The sequence below is a fragment of the Mustela nigripes genome, chromosome 12 (assembly GCF_022355385.1).
Source record: "Mustela nigripes isolate SB6536 chromosome 12, MUSNIG.SB6536, whole genome shotgun sequence".
In the NCBI taxonomy this organism is placed as follows: Eukaryota; Metazoa; Chordata; class Mammalia; order Carnivora; family Mustelidae; genus Mustela; species Mustela nigripes.
In genome coordinates, this window is record NC_081568.1 from 136,034,044 (window position 1) to 136,038,867 (window position 4,824).

Below are 4,824 nucleotides of genomic sequence, written 5' to 3' on the forward strand. Positions count from 1 at the left end.
ATACATGGACACAGTTTAGAGCTAGCTAAATTTTGAAAAACAATCCTAGCTCTGAATTTTGAATATCCGGTTGCAGATCTGATTAGGGTTTCCTATATATTTCAAGAAAATCTTGTATAATCTTGTGCCTCAATACTTTATCAAAAGTTTTGTTTGTAAGGAGTTAAGCAAATCGGGTTTTCACCTTTTTTACATATTGTATTTAATTGTGAGGAAATCTAGAGTTGATAAAAAAGTGAACATATTAAGCTCAGTGATGTTAATAAGATAAGAATGCATCATTTACTCTATTAATAAATATATCCAAGGGACACCTGGGGGGCTCAGTCGCTTAAGCCTCCAACTTGACTCTTGATTTTGGCTCAGGTCATGATCCCAGGGTCCTGGGATAGAGCTCCGCCTTGGGCTCTCTGCTCAGCGGGGAGCCTGCTTGTCTCACTCTCCCTCTTCTCCGCCCCCTGCTCACACACTCTTTCTCTCTCTCAAATAAATTGAAAAATCTTTATAAATAAATAAATATACCAAAGAAAATTAATTTTACCATTTGATTAACCTGACTTCCTCCCAGAAATCTGCAAAGGCAAGAGTAGAAGATGGTACCATGCAGAAAGAAAGGCGTGATTCCATCCAAACGTCATTCCACCAGCATCCGGATGGCTCAGCAGAACAAGAGAATTTCCTCTGTTTAGAGTCGAATCAGCCAGCAGAGTGTGGATTCTGTCTTCCCAGATCTCCCATGTGTGTCCTGGGTGCTCAGAAGTCCATTCATTTTTTTAGAACTCTAGAAATCAAGACGTTCATTTATGGACCTTAACTTAGCGGAGGGGTTCCTAAAATGGCTGAATGCATGACGTCCATGGGATTCGTCTGCATTTCCATATTTTATTCTATGCCATTTGGTTGGAGCAGCTTCCATATTTGTCCGTGGCACTAGGAAATCTGCTGTACGACTCACCTTGTCTCACTGTGTCCCGGGTTAGGGAAGTAAATGCACCAGCTGCTTGACGTGCTGTGGGAAGGGATTTCTGCTGATCAGGCAGAATCTTCTTTTGAGAGACTCATTTCTATCCCAGGAGGTGACTTGGACACTAGGAAAAAAATAAATATGGAAGACCCTAGATTTAGGTACAAGTTGCTTTGTATGAAATACAGAGCTCCTCCCACAGGGCAGTTCAGAATCTAGGACTTGAGAGTCAAGCAGAGTCTGGAAAAACATAATTTCCATCTAGAACCCTTTGAATTTCATCCCTCAGTGTTTCTTTAAGGTTCTTAGCCACTCACAGTGTGTGGCCAATGTGCAGCCTCTTGGAAATGACATTAGACAGGATATTGCAATGAGGGCATCCATTACTTAACTACTTGGGGAACACTGACTCCAGTGACCAAGTACAATGTAAAATATTAAGTTGGATGTAAGTCAAGGGACATGGGAAACTTTAAGGAGTTGAAGTGCAGGAAGTATTGCTAAAGTTGCATCCTCTACAAATGATCGTTGGCATTCAACTCAATGATCTCAATGTGTTGGCCATGTTTGAAGTTCTAAACTTTGGATGCATAGGGTAGCACGCTTTCCGAAAATAGAGAATGCAAGTCAAACCATTTCATACAGATTTTTATCTCTGTGAAATATAAATCGGCATTTTCTTTGTTTCCTCCCTGGAAGTGTACTCCATGTGCAAACACGCTTCACTCTTAAGAGATGTAATTATTTGCGCTATTATCTTTTTTCCTCTAGAAACTCATTTTCTTTTTCTAGTTAATAGTGCAGAATTGCTGTGGGAGAGGCTCTGCCTCTGGGGTAGATGTTTTGCAGACTTTGAATAAAATGGACCTTCTCGACAGCCCAGTGGATGTGGGCTCATCTGACTTCCCTCCTGGGGGGGTTCCTGGCAAGACCTTGCAAGTCCTTTCACTGGACACATTTCATTTCCCTGAGCTTAGTCAGGAGTCAGTCTTGGCTTATATGGATTCCCTGCTAAGGTGGAGCTGTGTCCTTTGGGTTTACTCTGCACGAGTTACAGTATCTCAGGCTTTGCTTTTTGCTGGGAACAAGATTGCAGGGGCAGTCTCCAAGGACTCTGAGGTCCTGGAAGGATTTGATAGGGGTTTCGACTTAAACTTACATGTTAACATACAAACCAGAGGGCTTTCCGCCGCGTGATGAACATTAAGGTGATTCTTTTTGGACAGATTATTGTCTGTCAACTGTGAAAATGACCATGGGTCGGGCAAGCCCAGAGTCAAAGGGAAATCAAAGCAGGCTCCATAACTATGAGTAACATTCCCTCGATTGCAGTCACATATCTCACACACACATACACGCACGCACACATGCGCTCGCACTCACACACACTTTACATGCTGCCATGTGCTTGACATAATCCGCAAAGCCAAGAGGGATTCGGAGAGCCAACCTGTCTAACATCACAGCACAGTGAGTTGTTGAGCTGGGATTCAGGTCCAGGTCTCGCTGATTGAAAAGTCCAGATTTTTCCATTACTCCGCGCTCTCTCTCCGGACATCATGAAAAGGGAATTGTGAAGTCATCTAAGAAATCGTTTACCCCAAATCCTCCCTTCACTTCGAAGTAATGGAAAATGGAAGCTCGGCCCAGGTGACTCAGAGAGCAAAATCAAGACTCAGAAATGCTGAGCCGCTACATAGTAACCCTTTACTAAGTGGATCGATGCAGGCAGAATTTCAGAATACATCCCATTTTTCTTGCCCAATAATTATTCTCAACGTTGTTCTATCCTCCACAGTAGCCATCACACAGAGCAGTTCCGTTCCAAGATGAATGGGAAATGCAACCGAGTGCAATTAAAATTATCATCACTCTGTGTGTGTGCTGTTGGAAACCCACCCCCTGTTATGCGTGCACCATGGATGATTTTGCCCTCGGAATAATGGGGAGAACATTCAAATTGGAGACCCTAGAAGGGGTTCCAGGGTAGCCTCATGCAAAATCCTCCCAGTTTAGGTGAGGAAAAGAGGCCCAGGGGAGCTCCCTGTGGGGCTCCCTTCATGTGTTAGTGCTTTGGTTTGCCCTTCAATCTTCCACATCTGTTTCATGCCCTTGTCACCACACCGCCTTTCTTACCTTTTAACTAAATTGACTTATTTTTATCTCTGCACAGGCACATCTAAACAAAGCAAAACACACGTGCATATACCCACACAAAGTGGGGGAAGTGGTCCTGAATTGAAAAAAAAAAAATAGAAACTACAGGGAAATACAGACATGGTTTGTGTGCCGGCTGGAAATCTCAGTGCAATATGGTGCTGACCCCTGTTTCCCTTAGGGGAGACTTTACGTGCAGAAAAGCGTCGTATTAGAGATATCACTTGAATTTGCTTTTGGCTTTCTGGCTTCTCTTTTCAGTATCTAAGAAACAGCTTCCAGCATTGATAATGGGATCTCAGGCTTTCTCATTCATTCATTATTCGTTTGTTTGTTCTTTCATTCATTTGTTCATGCATTCTTTCATTTATTTCCACCAGCTTGTAGTTAAGGCATTTTTCTTTCACATTAAAAAAAAAAATACAAAACAAAACAGAACAAAAAAACTCCCCAGAGTTCTAAAGCAATCTACAAACATTATTTTAGGAAGGATGCCTAAGCCTAACCCATTCACCAAACCCTCATGGTTATAGAGCTCTTGGTTTTCCAGTGTTCATCCTTGCTTCTCTGGCGGTCACACACACTGAATCTTATCATGTCTTTTATCACGTTCGTCTTTCAGAGAACAGGTCATCTTTTTTATATTGACTTCTTTCTTTAAATGAGAAGGAATCCTCATGCCTTGGTCTTACCTGCAGGAGAAGGTCTTCATAAAACTTAATAATAAATAGTATTTATTTATTACCATGAATGACGAGTTCCATCCTCCGCTCATTTATGGCTAGTCCTCTCTGCGTCCATAGACTGTCTTTTCCTTCCGGGTGGGCATCTTAGAAAGGAAGATGAACCCCCTATCTTGTTGGTTGAATTGTCTTTTTAAAAAAAAAAAAAAAAAAAGATTTTATTTTATTTATTTGACAGAGAGATCACAAGTAGACAGAGATCATAAGCAGGCAGAGAGAGAGAGAGAGAAACAGGCTCCCTGCTGAGCAGAGAGCCCGATGCGGGACTCGATCCCAGGACCCTGAAATCAAGACCTGACCCAAAGGCAGCGGCTTAACCCACTGAGCCACCCAGGCGCCCCGGTTGAATTGTCTTTTTATTTAAAAAAATCTACATCTCCGCAATAGACCCATACCTGCCTCAGGCTCCCATCACGCTCATCCCCAAAGGACTCCTAAACCCTCGTCTGCCCTGGTTCTTGCCAGCTCCAGCCCTGGCCTTTGCATTTCTCTGTCTCCTGCCTGTCGTTTTCTCCAGACTCTTATTATCTGCGATACAAAATGCTGTGCGCTGATAGATATTGGCAGAACCTGGTTAAAATTCATTTCACATAGCTTGCTCTTACTTCAAAGGAACAAAGGTTTTCTTTTCTTTTTTTTTCTTTCTTTCTCTTCTCTTCTTTTCCCTTTCTTTCTTTCTTTCTTTCAATCCTAAGAACAGAAAACCAAGTTATCTTTGTGGCGTTAAGCGTGAAACTGGGTCTTTGAAAAGCAACATCTGATGTTTCCTCTCTTTTCAACTCACACAACTGGGTCCTTCTGTATTACGTGCCCCACCCCCCGCCCCGGTACCCCAGCTTTGGGATTTTGTCGTGTCAGGAGCTGCTGACAGCTGACAGGCTGCCGTGTGAAGGGGGAGGCTTCTCCTCGCCAAATTTCTGAGCCTGCGAGGCAAAGAAAAGGCCTCTGTCTCGAACAGAG

The 4,824-nt window shown here is 43.0% G+C and overlaps 1 long non-coding RNA gene across 1 annotated transcript; it reads right to left on the reverse strand.

The window, feature by feature from the left end:
* Positions 1-973: 973 nt before the first annotated feature.
* Positions 974-4,347, reverse strand: LOC132028026 (uncharacterized). The gene is made up of 3 exons (XR_009407328.1): positions 4,260-4,347; positions 3,867-3,993; positions 974-1,088 (listed from the first exon to the last, which is right to left on the reverse strand). It is a non-coding gene; the product is annotated as an uncharacterized LOC132028026 (long non-coding RNA).
* Positions 4,348-4,824: the final 477 nt, after the last annotated feature.